Genomic DNA, 26298 nt, shown 5'->3' on the forward strand with positions numbered 1-26298 from the left:
GGATACCACAATATCGCTACCGCACACAATATTCCAGAGCTAAATAACTACCTTGCTCAACACTTGCCTAACTTAGTTCCCGATCAACAACTCGCCTACAACACCATAGTTGATAGTGTTGAAAAGAAGCAAGGCAAACTATTGTTCATAGACGCCCCCAGTGGCACAGGAAAGACTTACCTAATCAACCTCATACTTGCCAAAGTTCGATCTTCTGGGAATTTGGCTCTAGCTGTTGCTTCATCTGGAATAGCTGCCACTTTGCTAACAGCTGGGAAAAGAGCACATTCTACCTTTGAACTGCCTCTAACAGTTTCCCTTGAAAGGGATTCAATATGCTCTATTCGGAAAAACTGACCTTTGGGGACACTGCTTCAAAATGTTTCTCTTATCATGTGGGACGAATGTACAATGATACTAAAACCATTGCTGCCTAGCCTTTTTTTTACCCGGACAACGTCGGGACGGGCCGCTAGTTATAATCTAAAGGGACCATATACCAGACGTTATGGCTCACTACACCCCACCACCATTAACCACCAACAAAAAAACGCAAACTAGCACTTGCATGTAACATTCCAGCATCCATTTCACCCAGCAAGTGTTCTGCCACCTCTGAGCTTTACAGATCTAATGGATTGCATGTTGAAATTCCTTCCTCTCAGGTATGATATTGCAATCCATTTTGACAAAAAAGATTCAAAAGAACGTTGTCAACCATGACCATTTGGAGCACATAGTGACAAAGGGGACTTATAACAGCAATGGAAGAATAGACCTCCAAGGGTTCGAACCGGCCACCCTCGCCCAGACAAAAGAAGCTATACTGGCCTGTAAATCAGGCTCCCAATGGATGCCTGCCCTCCGCTGCTGCTACATCACCTAATAGATATTGTTGCCGCAGTTATGAAGGAGATTGTGAACTCCTCTGGCCACAGGGACAGTCCCAGATGAATGGAAGTTCGCTATAGTAAAGCCACTAAAGAAAAAACTAATATTGATTACTTAGATCTCACCAACTACAGACCAATATCTGTTACCCGTACTGGGGAAAATTAGAGAAAATTGTGTATACGGAATTGGCGGATTACTGCGAGACAGGCTCTCCATCCACGTCAGTCTGGCTTCAGACCAAAATATTCTACTGAGTCAGCCTTTTTGGAGATAGCAGATACCATGAAATTTGTACGATCTTGCTTTTATGAGCCAGTCGTCTAGGTAGGGGAAGACATGTATTTGTCGTCATCTGAGATGTGCTGCTACTACTGCTAAGCACTTTGTAAACACTCGTGGTGCTGTTGTAACCCCGAATGGAAGGACTTTGAACTGATAGTTGTCCTTGTATGACAAACCTTAAATACTTCCTGTGCGCAGGATGTATTGGAATGTGAAAATAGGCGTCATTTAGGTCTAGGGAGGACAGAAAATCACCCTGTTGTAGTAATGGGAGTACCTGTTGTAAAGTGATCATGTGAAAATGATCTGATTGTATGTAGTGGTTGAGTGGCCTGAGGTCAAGAATTGGTCTTAAAGTCCCGTCCTTTGGAATGAAGAAGTACAGGGAGTAGACTCCTGTTCCTTGTAATGGAACTACTTGAATAGCATCTTTTTGTAGAAGTACTAGAACTTCCTGTTGAAGCAGAGTTATGTGTTCTACAGACATTGGATACTGCCTGGGTGGTATGTTGGGGGGGGGGGGGGGGGGTGTTGATGAGTTCTAGGCAGTAGCCATGTTGGATAACTTGTCTTACCCACCCGTCTGTTGTGATGGGAGTTCCAGACAGGTAGGAACTGAAAGTCTGCCCTCTACAGGAATGGAATGCTGTAGGGGAGGCAGAGTGAAGTCACTGTTTAGGAGTGGAAGAGGAGCGGTTGTTGCTACCTCGACCTCTTCCCTGGTTATTGCCTCTGTATCCTCTAAAATATCCTTTATTAGAGGGATGAGTGTGTGTTTTAAAAGAGGTTGTGTGTGTGCGCCCGTCTGCTTGGACCCTCCTCTATAAGAGGAGCGGCGAAAGGAACCTCTAGTTTGGGTAGATTGTAATGCCCCCATAGACGTAGCGGTGTCGGTCCTTCATCTTTTCTAATGTATTATCTACCTCCGGCTCGAACAATTGGTTCTGATTAAAGGGCTGGTTTAGGATGGTAGTTTGTACCTCTGGTTTAAAACCAGATATGCTAACCATGCGTCACACCTGGGGATAACACTAGTGTTCACTGCTCTGGATGATGTGTCAGCTACATCTAGTGTACATTTACTTAAAAATTTGAAATTAATTTGCCTTCTTGTAAACGTTCTGCTGCCAGATCCTTGTGTTGATCTGGTAGGTGTTCCATTAACTTTTCTAGTTGATCATAATGAGACCTGTTCGTCGTGAGTGTAAAGCCGGTGTGTTTGCTATGCGCCATGTTTGTTGCTTGTGCAGCAATTAGTTTTACGGACGCATCAATAATTTTGGACTGTCAGGCGGGGGTGTCCCCAGAAGTTTGAGAATTGGCCCTCTTGCGTGCATTTGACACTACCAAGTAGTCTAATGGCGGATGGCCCTTCATGTATACTGGATCAGCTGGTGCTGGCCTATACTTTCTCTATTCTAGGATTTAACACCCTACACCTAAATGGATCTTTGAAAATCTCTGGAGCACGTTTAATGACTCCCCTAATCATTGGTAATATTTGGGTAGACTTTTGTGACTGTTCGAAAGGGTCTACCAAGAAGTCCTCCTCAATGGCATCAGAGTGCATAGGAACCCCATGGTAAAGTGCAGCTCTGTTTAATAAATGATTAAAAACCAATACTGTCCTCTGTAGGGGAAGGTTTTGTTGGGTAGTACTGAGGATCAGGGATGTCTGGTGCATTATTTGGTGCAAAATTATATGAATTATCCTTAGGGTATTCTGTGTTAACATCCTCATCTAAAGGGTATGTATGTGGCTCTGGAACATCATCCCCCACCAAAATCATACTCCTCATCAGTGTGGTGTGATGATGCAGGAGTGTGAATAGAAGTTATAGGTTCCACATATGGAGTAACGAGTGTAAGAAGGAGAGGAAGGGTGCATCGGAGAAGTAGCCGTCCTTTTTGGCAGGAACCACTGGTCTCTTTATAAGGGACCGCTTCCACAGGTCCAGTTTTTGGATTAATATGGACCTTTTTCTGTCTAGGATCTGGTCTAAACAGTTATTCCTCTACTATAATCTTCGGCGTAGATTTTTTTCGGAGCCGATAGAGGTGGTTTAGTGCTTTTTGCACTATGAGTAGCTGAGTCTTTTGGCAATGTTTTTGGTACCGAAGGTTGTTTATCCTTATCTGGGGTCTTTGATACAGATATTAGAGGTTTCAGCGTGGAGACAGGTTTTGCTGGTCCTGTGGCGCCAGAAACTGGCTTCCCCTCTGTTTTTTGAACCGGAAGGTTTCAGAGTTGAAGCTCTCGGGTTTGGTACAGGTTTTGGCTTCGGCACCGATGGTACGGGTGCCGACGTGTCCTTGTCTTTGTGCGCCGAAGGTGGTTTTATCTTTGGTGTCGAAGGATGTTTTGGTGCCAATGGAGGAGGTGTACCTGGCACATTATGCCTTTCGGTGCCTCGGCACCGAAAGGCATATTCTTTCCTTGGAGCTGGGCCTGAAGGCGGGGCGGGGCGTTCGAGGGTAAACATCGGTCTCGACTGGGCCCCATGGGCGGAGTGCTGACTATTGCCTTCTGTTTGGGTAATGTCTGTCGTGCAGGGGCAGATGTACTCATGTGTTGTCGAGATGGGATCGAATCGTCCGAATCCTCTGCCCCGGATATTATCTGGAGATCAGGCGAGCCCTCCTCTGCGCCAAGTGGAGCCTCGTCCTCAGAGATCTTTGATTGGATATTCGTCCTCTGAGAAGTCTTCTTCGACGATCTCCTCTTCAAAGATGGCCGCTGGTGCTGATCTCATTTCGTGTTGACGGGCCCTCCGATCCCAAATGGTGTTCGATCGGAAGGAGGCACAGGCTGTGTAGGTCGACTCGTGTTCTGGCGAGAGACAAAGGTTGCAAACCTCATGATGGTCGCTATGAGGCAATTTTGCTCTACATACCGTGCATCTCTTGAATGGAGTTCTGTCCATGAGGCGTAGGCCGCATGGCGCCGATGGGCCCAATGGCCCGCGTCGACGCACCGGAATGTAGCTGATGTCGAAAGTCTATTCGATGTCGTAAGAAGTTTGTTTGAAGTTTCGCTTCGAAAAAGCAGAAAAGGTCTTTCTAGCCGGAGCAGAAAACTCATCCGAACCCAGTGGCGGAAAAACAATCGGAGGATGAGTATGACCATGCGCAGTATTGTCCAAGGGAGGAGTCACCCATCTCGTGACTACAAAAGACTTCTTCCAAGAAGACAACAACCTGCAATCATCCAATCACAACACCAGGTGGCGATCTATTGCTAAATGTAGGATCTGCAGCTCATGCCCTGAACACATGGATTTTCAGGTTGTCAGTGGATTGCTGCCAAAAGCTTATTTAGGCTCTTATCACCTTCTGACTAGTTGGCCTTACAGATGGGAAGAATACCTTCTGGCACAAAAATAAGTTGTTTTCCCCCCAGTCTGCTGCGGCAGCACAACAAAGGAAAAGAAAAAAGCTCTCCTCATTGAAACTATTGGCAGGCGTACAATTTGAAGGTATTCCCAGTTTTGGCAAGTATGTAATTAGAAAAAATACACGCGTGGATGCGTGGCAAGACATGGAAACCCTTCCCAGCTCAGAGTAACAATGCAGTGACCTGCACTGCCTTGTTTTACTACAGATTTTCCAAGCCACACAAGGTGGCTTTAGTCTGATCTAAGGATTGCACTTCCTTTGCGCGATGCACAGCCAATCCCAGGATAAATATGGGTGGGCCCAATTTATTGAACTGCTACTGCATACTTAAGACTTGCTGCCCAACAGATTGTTTAAAAGCAGAATAAATGTGTGAAGCCAGTTCAATCCTAAAGCTTGACAAAGCTGCAGAATCCATCACATGCAAGTTACACGTACCAATTGTGGCAGGAAAATGCCAAAATACAGAAGCATGTTAGGGAATTTGCATTCTAAAGATTGTACAAATCATACTAAATACCAAACAGTTGTGTGGCGCTGTACATTCATGAACACAAAAATGCCATGTCAAATTGTTTAATTAGCAGTTTTTGCAAGTTAATGCAGTTTAACAAAATGTAGCAATGGACACAAAAAGTAGCTAATGCACCCCGTGCATAGTTCTGGATTCTCCTGCAGCACAATTCCACCTGAAAGAGAAAATTTAATCTGGTTAGTATTTTTTAAGCATACGCAAGACGTTCAAGCTGGTATTACACTTCCGTAACCATCGTTAAGACACCTAGAGAACAGTTGCTAAATGGGACTGCTTTAAAACCATTTTCCAACAAATGCCACAAAACAAACATGTCAAATTCCAGGGTCCTTGCCCCCGGTATATTTCTTACATATTAACACCTTGGCTGCTAGGGGTTCCCCCGCTGGGTGCTGACATTCTTTGAATACTATAGTTTTGTGACAAAGCCAGCTCGTCATCAGCACAGCGCAGGTAACTCATGAAAAGCTGGCTTTGTCATCAGCACTGAAGGGGTTAATCAAAACAGTAGCCATCACCTTGCTGCAGTCTTCCAAAAGCATGCAGACCCTGAAAGTTTAGGACCCTGGAGCCAATGAGACAGCAATGTCAGATGTCAAGTTTGACAAACCAGGGCCTCGCATTAAAAACCAGAATGTCTTTCCTAGCAACCAAACACCACTGGACTTTCAAAGCCAGTCATACAGTCAGTGTGCGGCTATTAATCATTCTGAGCACTCAGTTTCAGAGCACTGAGCGTAGACATAGCCGGTTACTCTCCGCCACCCAATGACACAAACACAGCACTGCAGCGGTGTCTGCAACGCCTCTGGGGGCATTGACCCTGCGGAACAGTGAAGGCCCACCAAACCATAAAAGCTCCAAAAGTAACAATGAGCACAGAGAGAAAACTGTATGAACACTACAAATTCAGCAAGAGCTCATGAAGTTAATTTCCGCATGGCTTGCTGCATCACTTGACAGAACAGAGCACCAAACAAGTGGTCTGATGGACTTGGTCAAGCATATTTGTGGTAGAGCAGATCGCGTAGGAAAGTCGTCCAAATTTTCATTAGGTGACTGCAGCAGGTCACAAAGGGTCCGTGTAGTGTCCAGATGGGCAAGCATCCTGCATGGGAGGCAATTACAATACCCCCATTTATCAGTTCAATACTCTTAATCTACTTGATTATGCGAGCCATTCTACAATATACAAGCCTTGACAAAGCCCATTGGAGGAAACTAGGGTTCTGCTATGCCAACGCAGTCTACACATGGCAGTTCTAAATCCAGGACAAGCGACATTAAATCACAAGGAACTGTTGACCTATGAAATCTCCTGCTGAATCTATTCTACATCTTTTATAATGGTATATTTTTAAGAGGATGAATTGGCTCCAGTGCCCACACTTCCATAGAAGCAACCTTTGCAGATCATAGCTGTGCAGAGACAGAAGATGGTGCAAAGAGGCCTTGACGGTGAACTTTGCTCAGTTTGTAGAGTTTTCTACACTCTGGAGCTCGGTGTGCAGAAAACTCAGCTTTACAATGTACAGCAGAGTTTCCCCCCGCATGCGATTGTGTAAGGTAACTTCATGAAAGCGAGTGGCTGCTCGGGTAGAAGTTCTACCCGAGCGGCAGGAATACCAGCACAAACTGAAGTTCACACTGCACTCCGCCATGCAGAGTTTTGCAACTTCGCAGCGGTCCGCGTAGCAAAACTCAGTGAACTACGCCCAGGCCTAGCACTGCAAACAGGTCTAGCGGTTATTTGCCAGTGGTTGCTGCAAGACGCCTTGGATGTATGCGTTACACTTAACTGGCAGAACTGCACCAGGACACATGCATACCTTCACAGCATCACCTGTACAACTCACCTCAGACGAGCGCCTTAAGTTCACAGCATCCTGCTGAAGCCACTGGAATTCGGGCTCATCTGCTCCAGTCACAAGTTTGGAAGAAGGCGAAAAACCTCAAAGCATTCTGCAGATAAGATACAAGACAGGGAGTGAGCCCCGTCGAGAAGCGCTGCTTAGCGTTCAAAGCAAGTTAAAGTCAGACAGAGGCAAAGCTTTAAAATGCTCAAGTTAGCAGCGAGAACATTCCTAGAACTGCCCAGTGTCAGTCAAATCTACAACATAGGGCACACCCAAGTGCAGGCATTCTGCGGAAAGGAGTCCCGCCATGGATATTTTTGGTAGTTAATATTCCATAAATTCTGACACAGATTCGACTTATTCTTGCGCAACAAAGTACTATTTTATTCATTAAACAAGGTTCTGAAAACACCCAATTACATCGCCATCACGAACACCCATCAAAAACTGCGCTATAAAACTCATGCACCTGGTACTAACTGGGCCAGTCACGCGGACAGAGGATACAGATGTTCTACAGGCCACTTGCTTGAGAGGTCAATGATAGGGGCAGAAACCTCGCTTATAACTTAGTTCACTGTCAACACCTTTGCTGTGATGAGGCAACACTGCCACACTGGTGAGGACGTCCGAGTGGATCAATCGTCGAGGGAGTTCTTCCCATATTACTGCACATTAAGTGCTTCCCCCGGCCATTCAGCTGAATCTTATCCCGGTTTGCTAGAAATAATGTCCTATAGCTGTCTGGTACCCCCAATATCTGGTACAGAAGGATTCTCGCACTGTACAATACTATAAGTGTGTTTGGCTGCTAATCATTCTGAGTGCTCATGGTTTCAAGCACCGAGCGTAGACACAGTCAGTCTCTCTGCGCCACCTACTGACACACAGCACTGCAGCTGTGTCTGCAACGCCTGTAGGAGCGGGAATCAAATAAGGTTTGAATCATTCTTACCTCGGAGGCACCTTAGATCCAGCCGCCTTCATTTCCATCTGCAAAACAAAAGCGAGCCAATATGAATACAGAGGACATTCAAATGTGGAGTCTATTCAAACGCACGTTAGACCGTGAACACAACAAGGCCATGGGTGGGTTGTTGAAGCACGCATCTCCCAAATAATGAAAACACGCAGTCTTATGTGGCAATTCCATGTCGGCAACAGGGATGTGCTTAAAGCATCGTTCCCTTGCTGCATCTGCGCAATACTAAAGTGATATTTTGGACTTCGTAAACCTCGGATCTGGCGACGGTGCGTCTGCACGCATCGCCCCCACTTAAACCAAAAAGTTCAGTAACCGTGACTGAAGGGGTCATTCTATCCGATTTGTACTCCGGAGATGGTTGCTAGTATGACACTTCAGCCCGGAGTCAGTTTTACGCAAACGGTACACTGCTCTTAGAAGTTTAATTCTGGAATAAACATAATATTGAGCCATTATACATTTCACAAGTAGCCGCCCCCTCTGGGCTCTCCAGGGGTACCAGGAGTGGGACAGAAAGTCAAAAGTGGAGTAGCAAAACCAGTGGTGTCGAGGGATGCGTGCAGAGCTCCCAGGGCCACCACCTGCTGCCGATAAAGTAACAAATACGACCGCTCCACCCCTGCCAGACACCTCGATACACAGACTGGGGCAGGGGGGCAGTGGGCAGCAGCGCGTCCAACAGATGCAGCTGTCAGAGCTGCCCACAACAAGACAGGACCACTCAGGGCTGGACGAGCAGTCCAGGCTTAGAGCAAAAAGCGAGACTTAACACCATGCAGTCAGCGCTTTAAGGGACAGGACAGTTCTAAAGAGTTCTAGCGCTAGATTTCACAAGGACCCTCTGATCAAAGCTATTCTGTGGAGTCAGGCATCCGACTGCTACACGATCCCTTGGTTACAAGGGTTTTAGGCAGCGAACCTCCAATGGGTCTGAAATGGGAGACACATAGCACTTGGTACCAAAAAGGTTGAAAGAAAGTGCAGAACAGTCTTAATCTCGCCAAAAATGGAACACGGGCCAAAATAAATGGTTCTGCACTGAAATATGAATCCCAGACCTAATCACCCCGACAAAGCGATCAATATTTAGAATCTCTCCAGTGTTCCTGTTGGGAATGTCCAGGTGGCCCATGTTCAAGTAGTGTCTGGTAGTGGCAGAGCCGAGAGTCCTCAGTCTGGGCTGCGCAGGGTGTGGACCTACACTCGGCATCCTTCGGTCGCCAAGGGAGACTTCCCAACACCGAAAGATAAAGCTTCCTCAAGGGCCTGGACAGAATCTAGAGACATACCCACTTGATTCAGGGACAAACATTTTGTGACGCATGTATGCAGACGCTCCATGAACTGTACCTAGTCCACCTGTTGCATATGCGATGCAATAGTCTTCTTTAAGATGCCCGGCACAAGGCCCCAGTTTTTGGGCTTGGACAGCTTCCTGGCATGGAAGAGTTGGCAGACTACCTACAAGAATAGTATGGAGTCCTTTTTCCCTGGACATTACCACCAACAGCCTAGGCTCAGGGGCTGCAACTACCGGCACTCAGATTCAGGACACGCTGGGTGCCCCATTAACCAATCACAGCTCACGTAAATGAGAAATGAAACGAGCCCCCACCTCCAGAGGGTGGGCATGATTTGCTGAACTCACTGGAGGGAACAGTAGGCAAGAAAATGCACATGACCGGGCAGCACTGCCAGACCAGGCAAAGTGGGCATCTCCAGACGAAAGGACTGAAAAAGGGGAGAGAAAAATCCCACATTCAACCATCACAGGTTGTAATGGAGGACCAGGAACCAAAGGCTTTAGCATCACTTGGAGTCCAATTCAGACCTAAACAAAAACAGGGCTTCAGAGCAGACTTTAAAGCTGTAAATTCTAGGTACTGGCTTACGGTTACCAAATGCATTAAACGAAGCTTCAGTGTAACCGTACAAGAAAACCACTGCTCTAGAAAACGTGTTTGGCTGATAATCATTCTGAGTGCTCATGGTTTCAAAGCACCGAGCGTAGACACAGCCAGTCTCTCTGCGCCACCTACTGACACAGCACTGCAGCTGTGTCTGCAACGCCTTTAGGAGCGGGACACACAGCAAGAACCACAGTCCACTCACCATGAAGGCCCTTTCCGGTATCCAAGGCCAGCAGGGCTTCTCTGGTCGCATCTGCAGAAACAAAGGGAACATGTAAGAGACCATCCGCGGAAAGATCATTTAAATCGCAGTCAAGTCACGCGGAGCAAGGAGAAACCCATTCCAAAACCGTCCCACAAAGTACAAGTTGAACGAGAAGCAACAAACCGCGAGATGGGATCTGGACTGAAATTCTATCATGGCAGGAAATAAACAAAATACCACATTAAACCTCTGCGGGGAGATGTGCTTTAAAGTGAATTCATGTTATAGGAGGTTTATAACACCCCGGATCCCTCAGAATATACAAATTAGAACACCAGGGTCATGTGGTGCACCATTCTACATTTCCCTTCCTCGTTCAAAGATCGACAGCAGTTCCTTCTGTTTAGGTCGGATAAGAAGTTCACTATTAAACTGAAAATTTCTGCGCATTGGTAATTGAAAAAGGTGCAGTTTTGCACATCAGCGCCCATTGTGCTTAGCTAAAGTTGCCCTTGTCCCAAGGTTCGTTAGTCGGGGGATGACCACTCTAAAATTAAGCACCAAATATCATCCTGCACAGAATAAAAGCTCACTTTCAATGAACCACCATGTCCTGAAGAAACAGAGAAATTGTGGTCACGAAGGCTATTTTACACAATAAATATTACTGCTATCCCCATGTACGATTTACAGCATAACTGTCTTCAGACACTTTCACTTGATTTAGAACAAAACATTTATGGAATCACCCCCACTCCTGCAAGGCTTGGGCGCAATGCACCTGTCACGCAACGGATTGAGGTAAACTGCACACAGCAGCCACCTCACCCAAACGCAGCGTTGTTGCTTTGCCCTTCAACGACAACTCACTGAGCCACAAGAGGCCCAGCAAGTGCTTTTTAGAAGGGGCATTCAGCGTACATATCAAATGTGTTCTTATCTGGTCATCAACACATCCTGTTCTAGAGGGATGATCATTCTAGAGACTCTTCGGAAGTGATGTGCGCGATACAATGTTCCTGACTTGACTAACAAGTTTAAGTAAAGGATTACGCACAGATTGCACTGAAAATTGAAACAGTGTCCTGCAAGCATGGTCAAAAGCCAAAGGGAGTTTAAAGCAGTGTTGGGAGCAAGCATAGCAGGGGGGAAGAGGATGGGGAACCTTTGAAAGCGCGCGCACACACACTATTTTGCCCTTTTGATGTAAATATTTAAATAAACGAGAAGCACAATGTTTTAGCTGCCACAAAAGCATAAGGTGAAACACTGCTGTTCAAGTGCCACAAAAGGATCAGGAACCAAACAAAACTGAAGCCTGTGCAAATAAGCAGGGAAGAAAAGATCCAAGACAAACAAATAAGCCACAAAGTGGAAAGATAAGTTGGGCGCTGCTCTGTGGGAGGGAACAAAGCACAAAAAGGAGGGACAAAGAGCAAAGTTTAACCACCAACCGTCTTTAAGGACAACCGAAGTGATAAATAAAAAAGCAAAGGGCAGGATGTAAACCCACAAAGTATGTAACATGCTTTGAAGGGAAAGCGCACACTTTGCTTAGGCTCAACCTAAAAATAAAAAAAAACGGACTTCACGGCACACTGCCAAGAATGACATATCTACCAATAAGAGTCCACGTCTAATAAGACTTGGCACTATTGTATTTCAAATTATATTCGATCCAGGTAGGAGGTCACATTCTCTTCAAGTTACTCACTGAAGTTGCAACGGGATGGGACCCACCTGTTATTTGACACATTCAACGCCATCTAAAGAGAACAAATTGTACTGGTTTGGCTGTTCAATCATTCGGCGGGCTCATGGTAGAGCAGTGTAGACCTTAATCTGTTTCTGCCACCTACTATCCCACCCAGCACTTCAGCTGGGTCTACAGCACCTCTAGGAGCAGAGTTCATTTGAAGAATTTAAACATGCTCACCATCAGGATAGTCCGCGCCGCCAAACTTCAGTCTTCATTACCACAGCTGGAAAGAAAAAACGAGCATCTAAAAGCTGCATAGAAAAGGCCACATGTAAAGGTCTAATCTGGTTTGAAGTATAAAAATTAAGCTATGATAAATGAGATCAGACCCATTAATCAGGGAAGAATACATTGAAATAGGGACCATGTGACACTCTTGCCAAACCGTACACCTCTTAGAAGTTTAATTCTGGGATAAACACTGAGCCAGGATAAATTTCACAAGTATCCGCGCCCTCCGGGCTCTCCGGGGCATCAGGGGTGGGACAGAAGGTCAGAAGTTGGAGTAGCACAACCAGTGGTGTCGAGGGATGCGTGCCGAGCTCCCAGGGCCACCACCTTCTGCCGCCAAAGTAACAACTAGGACCGCTCCACCCCTGCCAGACACCGATGCACAGACTGTGGCAGTGGGCAGCAGCGCTGCGCATCCAACAGATGCAGCGGTCAGACCTGCCCACAACTAGACAGGACCTAGGTCTGGGCAGCGGGACGAGCAGTCCAGGCTTAGCGCAGGATGCGAGGGCGGAGAAACATGGGGCAGCAGAATAGGAACCGTAACACCAGGCAGTCAGCGCTTCAAGGGACAGGACAGTTCTAAAGCGTTCCAGCGCTAGATTTCACAAGGACCCTACGGTCAAAGCTTTTCTGTGGCGCCAGGCTACATGATCCCTTGGTAAAAAGGATTAGACCACCAACCTCCCACAAGGGGGCTGATCCCAGACCCCATCACCCTGACAAAGCCATCAACATTTAGAATCTCTCCAGTGATCCTGTTGAAAATGTCCGAGTGAGCCATGCTCAGGTAGTGTCTGGTAGGGGCAGAGCAGAGAGTCCTCAGTCTGGGCTGCGAAGGGTGTTGACCTACACTCGGCATCCTTCTGTCGCCAAGGGAGACTTCCGAACACCAGAAGATAAAGCTTCCTCTAGGGCCTGGACAAAAGATCCAGAGACCACCACATGGGGTACAGGGACAGCCCTTTTGTGAATCATGTATGCAGGTGCTAAATGAACCATGTCTGCAGCATTAACTAGTCCACCTGTTGCATATGCGATGCACACGTCTGCGAGAAAAACCCGGCACGAGGGGGCTACGTTTTTGGGCTTGGACACCTTCCTGGCATGGAAGCTGTGGCAGAGTGCCCACAAGGGTTCTATGAAGAGATTTCACTGGACATTACCAATGAAAAATGAAACCAGCCCCCACCTCCAGAGGGTCTGCATGATTTACTGGAGGAAACAGTAGGCCAGAAAACGCACATGGCCGTGCAGCACTACCGAACCATGCAGGAGCCGGCTAGACATGCATATTAAAGATGGTGACTAGCATACTAGTTAAGAATGGTAAGAGTATCCATTCTGGGCAGGTGTCAGCTTTCCTGGTGTGTCATCCATCCCGGAGTGCCCCCAGCCCAGGTCCTGATGCCACATTTTCAAATCAGTAAATACGTGGCTGTGCAGGGGACTCATCATGCACAGTGAAGGCCTACGTTAGTGTCCCACTCCAGCTCACTCTTCTAGCTCCAGAAGATGCCAACATCTAACCATCACTGAATAATCTGACCACCATCAATGACAGGCAGACCCTTGGTTAAGTGACCTAGAGCCACCCTCTTGCTAGGTAACCACTACAAGCTATCAAAAAGCCGTGTATAAAGAGCCCAAGGAGATGTTAACTAGTGAACGCGTGCCCCCAGCAAAACTACCCTTTCGAGTATGGGAGACCTCAGGTTTGGAGGGTAAAGACCAGATTCACCTACAGCCGGGGCTCGGAGTGTACTTTCCAGGCAGAACCTGTATACCTGGAGGTCTCGCAGAATTATGCAATGACACACAACCTTACAAGTCACTGTAGTCACATCTATTGTAGACCCATGACGCAAACAGCAACTTTATAACTCTGGAGTTGGCATGGAAGATACTAGGTGAGGTGAGGGTAGAAGACACTGGGGAAGAACAAATGCCATGAACATTATTGTACAGGACGGCAGACCAGGCAAAATGGGCATCGCAAGACTAAAAGGACTGAGAAAGGAAGGAGAAAAATCCCACATTCAACCAACACAGGTTGTAATGGAGGACCAGGAACCAACGGCTTTAGCATCACTGGGAGTCTAATTCAGACCTAGACAAAAACAGGACTTCAGAGTAGATTTTAAAGCTGTACATTCTAGGTACTGGCTCACTGTTACCAAATGCATGAAGTGAATCTTCAGTGAACTGCACAAGAAAACCACTGCTCTAGAAAACGAGTGTTTGGCTGCTAATCATTCTGAGTGCTCCTGGTTTGGGAGCACCGAGCGTAGACACAGCCAGTCTCTCTGCGCCACCTACTGACACACACACAGCACTGCAGCTGTGTCTGCAACGCCTTTAGGAGCGGGACACACTGCAAGAACCACAGTCCACTCACCATGAAGGGCCTTTCAGGTATCCAAGGCCAGCAGGGCTTCTGTCGCATCTGCAGAAACAAAGGGAAGAGGCTCAGCAAAGGACCATCCGCGGAAAGTTCATTTTAATCACAATCAAGTCACGCGGAGCAAGGAGAACCCATTTAAAAATTGTCCAACAAGGTACAAGTTGAACGAAAAGCAACACCCAGCGCGATGAGATCTGTGCTGAAATTCTATCAGAGCAGGAAAAGAAAAAATGCAAAATCCTTAAACCTCCGTGATGAGATGGGGTTTAAAAGTGCATTCACGACACGTTATGTGAGCTTTTATAACAGCCCGGATCCCCCCAGAAGCAATAGAATGTACAAATTAGAACACCAGGGTCATGTAGCCACCATTACATTAAAGGGTGAGACTTTCGGTTCAATATACTTGATTCGGTTTGTTGAAGCCTGTGGGGCCCCTACAGTTTTAATGCCTAGAAATAATCTTCCTTTTGTTTAAAGAAGCCACCTGTCACGGGTGGTCAAAGATCTGTATATTTTATAGCTTAATATGTATCAACCATATATTTTAGCTATGGGATATGAACGATAGATTTAGTAAAGGCGGTCTCATCTTTAGCCCATATAGATCTCCATACCAGCAGTGGCCGCATAGAAGTCAAATCTGCTAAGTATATCAGATCCACCTTCAGTTATATTAGCTCAGCAGATGCGGAGGTTGACAGGCTTAAAAGTACTTTAAGACATTTTATTCTTACAGGTCCTGGCAAACATGATAGCCCCATACCCTGGCACTATATATGGCTATAGGGCCGAATCTCTCCTTATACATTGTCAACACTTCCTTTACAGGGGTTACCCAATTTACATGCAAATTTAAGAGCCCTGCATGCATTCTTGACCATCTTGGAGCGAACATTTGATAATTCCAGATTCCACTCCCCATTGCACAAATGGTTACCCCTACACAGCAATATGACTGGACAGTTTGGACTGGAATGCTAGCAAAATAAAAAGGTTACATTTCATTGGTTGGGTGCCACATCTGGTAAACGCTAGTTTTGTTATGCAAGTTTTCGTTCTGCTATAAACTTGCATAATTTATCCAGGAGTCGTAGGCCTACAGGGGTCCTAGAAAGTATCACCGTATCACCTATCATAATAGATTCGGTATGGGATTGCCCAATATTAGCAGGGAGTCTACCTTCTCCAACTGCTACATTATCAAACTGCTACATTATCAATCTGGTTAATGAATAGCGAAAAATGTAGTGGGGCAAGGACACAACCATGGCAGCTGCCATGTTTAACATCAAAAAAACTGGAGTGCACTTGCCTGGCTGTCCATATCTCACTTTGCAGGATAACATTTCATAAAGCCTTGCAAGGAAATGAATGCCTTTGGGTGTACAGAGATTATGTAAAGCAGGCCACAAAATTGTATGGTCAACTAGATCAAAGGCACTACTAAGATCTGCAAAGCATAGGTATAGACTCCCTTTAGCATGTGTGTATTTACCTATTACCAGCTCTAAATACATTTCTGTAGTCCCGAATGCTCACCTAAACCATGTTGCGCTGGGGAAATTAAATTATTTACTCACTCCTCCAGTCGCAATAATAAAACTTTACTCGTCACTTGGACGGACGAGTCTGTGATATTGGGCGATAATTTTTGGCTTCTGACCTTTTGCTTTTTAAAAAAAATATAAATCGGAATAACGTACTGACCTGACCCCACGAAGGGGGTATGCACTCAATCGCTAGATTAAAATCTCTTGTAAGGATTGGCACCACATATAAACCACAGCTTTGTATACAGTTACTGGAACTATCTGGGCCTGCAACTAAAAAATGTTAATGTAATGACCAGTTACACTTCCCTGGGCCCGATTTCTTTAATGCTAGCAAAAGCCATACAATGCATCACGCCTATGAAATACTAGTGTTAATTAGCACTATAATGCGAACTGCTTTTTAAAAGCCTCGTTCTTAAACGCCAACCCATCAGTCACCGGACAGTCTCATGGACTAAATTTCCCTTCATTCAAAATTACAAAGAAAGCAGTTTCTTCCGCTAAGTAAGCCAATGTGATGTCATGGGAAGAAACTGTTGCTCTTATAAGCGGTGGCAACCATGTTAGACCAGTATTGGCAAAGACAATAGGTCTTGCTTTGGCAAGAGTTGGAGCGGCGTTGTGACAATGTTTTTTACCCATGTGGAGTGAATGTAGGTTGTGTGGAGTGGAATTAGGAGGGCTGGAATGATCAGTTGTGGAATTGTGTGGTGTGGATTTGTGTAGTGGAATTGGCATGTGTGAGGTAGAAAGTGGATAGTAATTATGTGGTATTGTGTACTGGAATTATGGGGAGTGGGTTTGTCATGGAGTGCAACTATGTGGAATGGTATTGTGGTATGTAGCGTTTAATTATGTATTGTGCGCTTGAATTTCATAGTATGTGGAATTCTGTGATGTGGATGGGATGTGGTGTTGAATGCAGTTGTGTCGAATTATGTGGAATGGATATGTGGTTAAGTAGCAAAGATCTGGCGTGGAGTGAAAAATTATGCAGATAAAAATGTGGCATGCTGACTATGTGGATTGTTGCTATGAGGCAGAGTGGTTTTGTGGGTACATTCGTGTTCGAGTCGTGATTATGTGGAGTTTAATCATTTTGTATTCGAAAGTCTGAAGTGCAATTGTGTTGGTGGTAGTAAATTGAGCGTTATGGAATTGGGTGGTGTTTGTCACACTAAATATCCAGATGTCACAGAATCGGAAGCTCTGCACCAACATCTGGCTGTTCCTTAGACAAGAGTTTCAATGGGCCTTAAAAATAAATAATGTCCTGTTTATACAGACCGCGACCTCATTGCCCACACGTTTGAGCCTCACCTCAAACACTAAAGCGCCGCAACATACCTGTGGAGACATGAACAGCACACGCATCTTAAAATCCCACTGAACCTTCTTTCAATCATGCACAACAGTTGCTATTTAATTCTGGACTCAAACTGCGAAGGGTACATTAAGTGCCAATACAATACTGCTTGAACTTTAAAGCGGACCCATCAGTGTGCCTCAAGGCACTCCTTGCTGTAAACACTTGGCCACCATCTGTGTGGGACCAACAGACACTGAAGTGTTTTGACATTTAGATGGGTCAAAGAATATAATTGCCACGACGAAATATCGAATGCTTTCACGCCTTTTAAACAAACTTTATGGCAATTCACAATTTTAAAGCAGTCATTTATCAATGTTGTTGAAAATATTTATATTTGATTTTCCTTGCAAGTTAATGACTGCAAAAGACAAACTGAAATGATTACCAAGGATCCAAAATGAGCAGCAATGAGGCAACAACCCATAGAGGCCAATACAGCATCAGATGGGTCTCTGTATGATCCATAGATGTGGCAAACATCTTTAACAGCCCAGTTTAAACGACGCTGTGGCGAGGGAAGACACGAATGCTCCCAATGAGGAGCCGACCAAAAGGGACACTTTGCCAAACACGGGAAGTAAACAAAAGTGCTGGAAAGCAGGTCAGGAAAGAATACTACCAGTAACTGGGCAGTGCTCTATGGGAGGAAACAAAATGGACTAAGGAACAAAGATTAACCACTAGCAAGTTAAGTCTTTGAAGGGCACAGTAACAAAAAAGGTAATGGGTGGGCTGTAAGCCTATAAAGTGTAGGCAAAATGTTGTAGAAACACCACAAGTGCCGCTTAGGCGCGCCTGCTGCTGGAGCCACACAACTATTTTGCAGAAGCCCAAATTCATGTGATGCTATATACATCTTTGTAGGCACCTCTTTTCATAATCGTTTTTTAAAAAGGTAGAGTATGTTTTCCAGGTTTTTGTGCGTGCTATTTTTAAGGTTAAATCCTGTAATCGTTGATTCAAATTCATTCAACAAACGAGGTCGATCCAAGGTTTAGAAAGAGTATAAAAAATGTTATTGTGCAAAATTGAACAAAGACACCCGATACGTGTCTCGCCCTCTTTGGCGAATTGCGCCAGGGCTCTCTAGGATTCAGTTACTCAGTAATAATCAACTGGATTCTCAAAGATTCATCATGATCGATATATATAAAAAAGGCAGATCCTTAAAAATTCAATCTGGAAAATTGATGTGGCTGCACGTCTCGTTGGGTGGAAAGTGATCACCTCTCTTGAGACTAAACCTTGGGTCGACCTAATTTGTTGAATGAAAATTTGAATCAACGATTACAGGATTTAACCTTAAAAATAGCACGCACAAAAACCTGGAAAATATACTCTACCTTTTAAAAAACTGTTCTTTTCTAAAACTTTAAAAAGGTCCAGAGTTTGAGTATGTTTCCTCCACAAACACCTCTGTGAAAACAGATAGTCCTGGAATCCTTGGACCTTCAATGCTCAGTCGTTATGAACCTCTTTTCATAATCACCTGCAATATAATGTGCCAGACAAGCAGCATTAAACTGAGTAGTTCTGCAAACAAATACCTTTTCTGCACATTAGTGCCCATTGTGCTGAGCTCAACTTGCTCTTGTTGCTGCTACCAGCATGGATTCTAAAAGGGGCATGACACATGTAGCAGTAGCTTATTACATGTACTGAATGAGCACAAAACCCAGCGTCGTTAGTCAGTGCATCACCACTCTAAAATTAGAGCACAAAATATCCTGCACAGAATTCTCACTTTGAGTTACTCAGTAAATCTAAACTCTACAGTTGCTTCTTATAATCCACTGGGACTTACCTTTATCTCCACAGCAGTTGATCACGAATAACACAGGGAGTCCAAGTGAGATGCAAAACTTAGCACACAATGAACTATGTCCTGAAGAATAAAGAAAACTGGGGTCACGCGGCTATTTTACACTAAAATACTATCCCCATGTAAGATTTACAGTACAACTGTCTTCAGACACTTCCACTGAATTTGGAACAAGATATTCATGGAAACACCCACTCTTGCAAGGCTTGGGTGCACCTGTCACGCAACGGATTGAGGTAAACTGCACACAGCAGCCACCTCACCCAAACGCAGCGTTGTTGCTTTGCCCTTCAACGACAACTCACTGAGCCACAAGAGGCCCAGCAAGTGCTTTTAGAAGGGGCATTCAGCATGCACATCAATGGTTCTTATCTGGTCATCAACACATCCTGTTCTATAGTGATCAACATCACTAGCAAGTTAAAGGATTAAGTCCATAGATCGGATTCAACACTGCTTTGATGCCCTTTGCACTCAGAAGTAAGAAAAATGTAGAGTTAATGTATGGGGTGCCACAATTGGTCGAACTCTTGACAGTAAGGATTGTTTCATGCTTTTGCACTTCAGACGCAGTTTAAGTTTCCAAGAGCAAAGCATTTCATACACATTTTTGGTGCTGGCAGCCAGTATGGGAGAATAAAGCATGTACTAACGTGTGACAGTTACCAGGGCAAGTGCGGGGTGGCCAGGCATTGCTGCAACATGTTGCCAATAGTGGCGAAGTTACTAAGTTAAAGTATCCAGGTTGTAGCCTTGGCTTGTAATTTAACTAATCTGACATAACCCTGTAACAATTTGAAAAACCAAAAGCTAGTCCAGACATTGCTAAAAACATATGCAAAAAACAAGTTCAACACATTTTGGTTAAACCTGGTTTTGTTTAGAACAAGGATACATCCAATAAACTTTCAAATGCATACGAGCATAACTTCTGGTAAAGTATGAATAGCATACAACACGTACAGGGGTATAAGAATGCAAGCAGCATGTCTTTGGGCTGAAAACCAAATCACCTGAATGAACAGGACTGCAGAGACTCGAAACAGATCACGGGGGGCGATCGAAACATTGATGACAATGAATTGCAGGACAAAGACCAATGGGTTTAAAGCAGCGATGGGGAGGAAGTGATTGGAGCACACGCTATCAAGCCCTTGTGTCGCAAATATTTAAATGGAGAAGGACAAGGTCTTTTAGCTGCCACAAAAGCAAGCAGTCCAAGACAAATAAATGCCACAAAGTGAAAAGATTAGGTTAGGTGCTGTTCTTGGGAGTTAAAGCAGACAAGCATAGGCATAGCCAGTAGGCCTTGCCTTTGGGACCTTGTGTTTAGCCAGAACTATGTTGTAGAGCATTGTGGCTGCTGTGCATCATGTTGAAAAGTTATAATAAAAAGTGTTAAGCATGTTTGTTACCTTAATACAAACCAAGACATTATATACAACTGAACAACCTGCTTTAACCCCTTGCGTGCGTCGGACAGGGGAGTGGAGGTTGGAAAACAGTAATTTAATAACACCACGGAGCAGCGAACTGACACCAAGGGAGAATCAACATAGGCCAGATTCAGAGGGCATACTGACGTGATGCTTAGGTAGTGTGCGGATGCAAAATGGTGGTGGTGAGTGATGTTTGGTGTTCAGGTGGTGCCACTATATGGTGTGGATTGGAGTTATATTGTGGAGTTGAAATAGGTTGTTAGGGGTGTAATTATGTGGTTTATATTGGAAATGTGTAGAGTTGAAAGGTGTGGCCTGGAACTGTGGTAGAGTGAAATTTTGCGAAGGTGTGGAGGGCATTTATGTCGATTGGTGGTATGTGGCATAGAGTGCCGTTGTGCAGGGTATTTATGTTGCATGGAGTAGAGCAATTAGGTGGTGTGAAATTACGTGACAGTGGTATTGGGGCATGTATTATGTTGCATTGAATAGAGTAATTGTGACGTGTAATTATGTGCTACTGAGTGGTATTATGTGGTGTATTTACATTGCATAGGGTAGAGTAATTATGTGGCACAGAGTGGTATTATGTGGAGTGTATGTTGCATTCAGTGTAATTATGTGGCATTGATTGGTATTAAGATTTAAGGGTTAGCTTCTCAATCATTTGATAGTCATGCCCCCCCCCCCCCCCAAAAAAAAATATCCTAGCTAGGACTCATGTAGTTTGAGGGTTAGTATTTTTGGAGTACCAACTTTTCCAACTATTTGTCTGAAGAAAGGGCAAACTTAACTACACCAAGTTTTAAAACTGGGCATTTGAAGCTTTAGAGATGCTAAGTGGTAGCACTCGAAAACACGATCCCTTTCTACAGGTCTGGGGCCTTACACCCAATTATATAGCCGAGGTTAGATTGGACAAGGTTCATATTAGCTGGCCTAAATATTTTTACAACTAGGCTCTACAGTAATGTCGCTCTTGTGAGCTATATCAGAAGCGCTCTGATTAGGTGAAAAATGTGCCAACTGACTGGCATGTACAATTGGCCTCATCTTTAAGACTTAAGGTTCTCATTTTAGGACGATAGTTTACACAACTTACAAGCTTAAAATTAAACTATGGTATGAAATGTATTAGTCTGTATATGATCTAAATTATACTGAAATAAAGGACTACAAGAAACTAAACCGGTCGACATGGGCTCTGGTGGGAAATGTTTTAGGGGTACATACGGGGGTGCTGTACTGCTGTGGAGCTAGGGTGGTGACTGAAGCTTCGACATACAAAGAATGGAGTAGTCAAGATATCAGAATGGCAATTTAGAAGACACGCCAACTTCGGCAGCAAGGCTTTAAACTTCCAGAGCCAGCCTCCCTACCCAAGGAAAAGTCGCATCGATTTGGAGTCACTTCACATCTGCACCTAAGTGCCAATTGATACAAGTAGCCGCTTACCCATTGCAGTTGCCTCCCTTTGAAAGAGAAGCACTTCCAAGTCATGCTACGACGTAGGAGTTGAGGATTTTCCAAACACTGTAAGAAACAGGAGAAGGAGTTAAAACCCACATCTCAGGGCTGCAGTAGATAACAGTACACTAAGTTTAGCTTCAGAAAATACCTATCAGTCACATAAATCAGACTGGGGCGGTAATTGGTTCATCACAACGCTCACAGACAGGAAAATAAAGAGCTGCTCAGGGTCCAGCACCTCAAAAGCCAGCCAATGCTTTGATCCCACTAGTATCACTACATCATGAAATGTGCCTTACCCGTTGCTACTTAGGAGTCAAGACGCTGCATCCCTGGACTGAATCCTGCAACAAAAATACTCAGTAAATAAATGTAGCAAAACAAGACCCCACTTCACCCAGACAACGACCCCCGCCGCCATTCCCACTAATTTGCACTCTTGTTCCAGTGTCAGTGGCAATGAACCACACCAAAATATCAAAGAACTTCACAAGTAACACAGTTTGGCTACATCATAAACACCAAGCACTACAACACTAACTCAGCGGTACATGCCATCTAAAGCTGAAATTCGACAGCTGAACCAAGTCTGTCAGACTGTTCCATCTGGAACAAGTGGTCCTCTTATCACACTGGCGGTGCCAGTGGGTTCACCTTTGCAGGTTCTGGCACCAGACAGATAGTAAGACGTGTGAGGATTTCATCATCTCGACTGGTCACTGCATACATGCAAGGCTATGCATTGCACCCCCCCCCCCCTTCTATAATATTATATAGAGATTTAAGACGCTCACCTAAGCAACCCAGGGGAGCGGCTGGACCTGTAAATCAAAAAGAAAGACTTTACAAAAAATCATTCAAATGGGATAGGAGAGGCAGGGAGAGGGGTCCTATCTAATCGGGATAGTGACAAGTTATCAAAGCCAAGGCTCAAGGTATAGTGGTTACAAGTCTACCATTCCAGATGGGAAAGGGCAACATTCAGATTGAAGCCATGAGGCAGTTTATATAACTTGGTTGGGTGGGGGTTGGGGAGGGTGAAATGCGAGCTCTAGCATCCAATATATTACCTGCAAAGCAGTTCGCCCCAGCCTAATATCAGGATACCACTTTAATCTGAAAGACCAAAAGCATGCACATTAACACTGCCCCTTTAACTCGTCACCTGCATCATTCAGACGGGCACACAACCAGAACCCCCACCCCAGCTGTCAGAAAAACAAGGTCTCATCAGAATTTCAGCCGAACGAGATTCCATAAGTAAATCATCATATCAGTGGACATCTAAAGACACCCAAGGGGTGCCCCATAATACAACTTACCCTGAGAGACTGCAAGACGACTGTCAGCCGCGGAGACCTATCGGGAAAGCAATGTGCATGGTGAGGCAGTGTGCAGCTAGAGCAAGAACATTTCCCAGCCCCTCTGCGTTGTCAGTTGTTCGGTACGTTTCACAAGGAATCAAAGTGAGCTAGTGTACTCATCACAGACAGCGCTTTGAAATGTAACCTGCATCAGAGCAGTGTTCATCTGAACTAGGAAGGCCCCCTGTAGGGATCTTAACTTTACCCTACTCCTTCCACGTGGAAGGTTGGGTCCCAAAATATGCATGCTTTGTTCTTAACCGAAAACAAAGCACCACACGCTAGTGGCACTAACATCACAGCTACCTGGGGAGGAGGCGACGGCAATATAGGCCTCAACAACCTTTCCTTGTACCCAACCCAGCTAAAGCGATGCAGACCCTTCTAGAACTAAAGTAATCCATTCCTTGAAAGGAGTCCGCCTCAGCATCAGTACAGCCACCAACAAAATAAAGACTGCATCAGTATCAGACTCGCTAAGTAAACATTTGAAAAGGTGAGGGCAGTCAGAGATCAGGCCTTCGGTGCCATGAGACTGAAGTCGTCCAGCTAGTAATAGGTTAACCCATTTCATCCTCTCAGACTACTGCAGCCAGCCTAGAAGTTATTTTAAAATGTAGTTTACCTGCCATGCTTGGTTCCTGGCGAGTCAAGACTGATCTGAAAGAAAGATGCGCAGGTATAAGAGCATGTCATACAGTCACACCATCACATGCACCGATTGCTTTACCACCATCAGAACTCCACCATGCTAGGAGTGTTCTTCACAGAGTTTCAGACGAACGAGACTTAAATCATCATGTGGAGGTAAAGAAATATCAAAACCCTGTCCCCCCCCCATCCTGACAGACGAGTACTTACCTTTTGAGTGTCCATTCATGAAGCCTCATCCTGAAAAAAGAAAAAAAAATTTGGTTGCTTAGTGTCTGATAATGCTCATACAACTAAGTGGTTCTCTTGCCCATGAAAAGGTTTTCTGGGCATCGCCCCCCCCTTTAATTATTCTGTTCAGATAAAAGATTATCAAAGCAGTCGGCCATATGCTGGTCTATAGAATTAATCACGTAACAGAACCTTTGTAGTGAGTTCATTAAACACATTGAAGACTGAATTATGGGCTACTGGTTTGGCGTCATAATTCAAAATCATTGAATGATTACAGAACATAAAACTAGACTAAGAAATTGCACATAACTGGGTGCTGGCGAAGGAATTCCCAAAATGCCGGCTATCTACTCGGTGCCATGTATGAAAAAAAAAATCCCCATTTAACGAATTTACTGCAGAACCTGCCCAATTCTACGAGTGGAGCTAAAAATAGTGTAGAGCAGTTCCCTCATGTTATTCCTCCTCTGCAGAGGAGAGGCCGGTGTGCTTTAAACCACTCTAAAATGGTCAAAAACAATGTTGCTTTCACCCATGCTGCTCAAACCTCGACACGTTGTTTAAGACAACTGACATCAAGTGGTTTGCTCCTTTGAGCGCCACTGATGGTAATGCTTCAGTTAAAGCCAGTTGCTAAATAGTGCGGGGAACCCAATAGTACATTTTACAAATGTCACAAGTGAGTCCACTCCAAAACTCCTCATTTGCAGAGGGTAAACCACAAAGCATGAAAACCCATGATATGAAGGTCCACAAACTTACCTGGAGAGTCAGCAGCGTTGTGGATCACGCTTTGCAGCAGGAGCACGAGACCTGAAAGCAAAGTTTGGATGCATTAGAATGTCTCCGACACAACTAGTCCTACTCGTAAGAAGGGCAACTAGCTCGGCATTCAGATACATCACAAAAGATCAGCCATGTGCTTGTTAAACATCATTGATTAGGGCATTTTAGACTACAGAGTGGTTTATTACTACATTCTAGGGGGTTTGTCGTGAGCATCACCAGCCACTAAGCATCCAAGTGGTTCTCTTGCCAAAGACCATTTCTGGGCAATGCCCACCCCTTTATTATTCTGTTCTCAGATTAAAGATGGCATCACCATACAGTCAGCCATATGCTTGTCTATAGAATTCATCATGGAACAGAAACTTTGTAGCGAGTTCATTAAACACAGAAGAAAGAATTCTGGGCTACTGGTTTGGCATCATTTAAAATCAGTGATGGATTACAGAACGTAAAACTGGACTAAGAAATGGCATATGACTGGGCGCGTCCGACATGCTGCTCTCCTCGGTGCCATGTGTGAAGATATGCATTGAATGAATTTACTGCAGAACCTGCCCAATTCTGCAAGGAGCTAAAAATAGACGAGTCAAGTTATGTTATTCCTCGACTGCAGAGGCCTGTGTGCTGTAAACCACTCTAAAATTGTCAAAAACGTTGCTTTCACTCAAGCTGCTCAAACCGAGACACCTTGTTAAAGACGCCTGACATAAGTAGTTTGCTCCCTCGAGCTCCACTGATGGTAAAGCTTCAGTTAATGCTAGTTGCTAAATAGAGTCGGGGAACCAAACGGTACTTATGGTACCAGTGTCAGAAGAGTACCCACACCTCACAAGACAAATTTATTAAAACCTGTGCAATTTATTAAAACCTGCGCAACCACAAAGGCAATCATGAAATCAAGGCACACAAACTTACCCGGAGTCAGCAGGGTTGTGTATCACGCTTTGCAACAGGAGCTAGAGACCTGAAATCAAAGATTGGATGCACTAGAGTTTCTTCAACACTAGTCTTACTCCTAAGCAGGGCAACTAGCTCAGCGTTCGAATACATCACAAAAGGTCAGCTATGTGCTTGTTAAACATCACTAGACAGTCAAAGAACTTTAAACTACAGAGTGATTACTACATTTTAGGCACACCTTAAA

At 44.8% G+C, this 26298-nt stretch overlaps 1 long non-coding RNA gene, 10 other non-coding genes and 1 pseudogene across 11 annotated transcripts in view; all 12 read right to left on the minus strand.

Moving 5' to 3' along the window:
- Positions 1 to 5132: 5132 nt before the first annotated feature.
- Positions 5133 to 26298, minus strand: part of LOC147710344 (uncharacterized) — a 29163-nt gene continuing 7997 nt past the window's right edge. The window contains exons 6-21 of the long non-coding RNA XR_015295861.1: positions 26070 to 26118; positions 25128 to 25178; positions 24342 to 24371; positions 24106 to 24140; positions 23439 to 23475; positions 23187 to 23232; positions 22911 to 22937; positions 22416 to 22460; positions 22102 to 22179; positions 19190 to 19270; positions 14452 to 14499; positions 12000 to 12045; positions 10061 to 10111; positions 7919 to 7956; positions 6964 to 7069; positions 5133 to 5261 (exon numbers count right to left, since the gene is read on the minus strand). This is a non-coding gene — a long non-coding RNA (uncharacterized LOC147710344). The remainder of the gene's footprint in view (positions 5262 to 6963; positions 7070 to 7918; positions 7957 to 10060; positions 10112 to 11999; positions 12046 to 14451; positions 14500 to 19189; positions 19271 to 22101; positions 22180 to 22415; positions 22461 to 22910; positions 22938 to 23186; positions 23233 to 23438; positions 23476 to 24105; positions 24141 to 24341; positions 24372 to 25127; positions 25179 to 26069; positions 26119 to 26298) is intronic.
- Positions 5796 to 5926, minus strand: LOC147710345 (small nucleolar RNA SNORA17). The gene has a single exon (XR_015296194.1). It is a non-coding gene; the product is annotated as a small nucleolar RNA SNORA17 (small nucleolar RNA).
- Positions 7763 to 7890, minus strand: LOC147710346 (small nucleolar RNA SNORA17). The gene has a single exon (XR_015296195.1). It is a non-coding gene; the product is annotated as a small nucleolar RNA SNORA17 (small nucleolar RNA).
- LOC147710347 (small nucleolar RNA SNORA17) lies at positions 9905 to 10031 on the minus strand. Its single transcript, XR_015296196.1, has one exon. It is a non-coding gene; the product is annotated as a small nucleolar RNA SNORA17 (small nucleolar RNA).
- On the minus strand, positions 10843 to 10972 carry LOC147710348 (small nucleolar RNA SNORA21). The gene has a single exon (XR_015296174.1). It is a non-coding gene; the product is annotated as a small nucleolar RNA SNORA21 (small nucleolar RNA).
- Positions 11857 to 11970, minus strand: LOC147710349 (small nucleolar RNA SNORA17; annotated as a pseudogene).
- LOC147710350 (small nucleolar RNA SNORA17) lies at positions 14290 to 14422 on the minus strand. The gene has a single exon (XR_015296193.1). It is a non-coding gene; the product is annotated as a small nucleolar RNA SNORA17 (small nucleolar RNA).
- LOC147710351 (small nucleolar RNA SNORA21) lies at positions 19422 to 19550 on the minus strand. The gene has a single exon (XR_015296173.1). It is a non-coding gene; the product is annotated as a small nucleolar RNA SNORA21 (small nucleolar RNA).
- Positions 22249 to 22316, minus strand: LOC147710352 (small nucleolar RNA SNORD31). The gene has a single exon (XR_015296316.1). It is a non-coding gene; the product is annotated as a small nucleolar RNA SNORD31 (small nucleolar RNA).
- On the minus strand, positions 22704 to 22828 carry LOC147710353 (small nucleolar RNA SNORD22). Its single transcript, XR_015296331.1, has one exon. It is a non-coding gene; the product is annotated as a small nucleolar RNA SNORD22 (small nucleolar RNA).
- On the minus strand, positions 23323 to 23392 carry LOC147710354 (small nucleolar RNA SNORD30). Its single transcript, XR_015296332.1, has one exon. It is a non-coding gene; the product is annotated as a small nucleolar RNA SNORD30 (small nucleolar RNA).
- Positions 25443 to 25511, minus strand: LOC147710355 (small nucleolar RNA SNORD27). Its single transcript, XR_015296330.1, has one exon. It is a non-coding gene; the product is annotated as a small nucleolar RNA SNORD27 (small nucleolar RNA).

This window comes from Lissotriton vulgaris, chromosome 5 (assembly GCF_964263255.1).
Source record: "Lissotriton vulgaris chromosome 5, aLisVul1.2, whole genome shotgun sequence".
NCBI lineage: Eukaryota > Metazoa > Chordata > Amphibia > Caudata > Salamandridae > Lissotriton > Lissotriton vulgaris.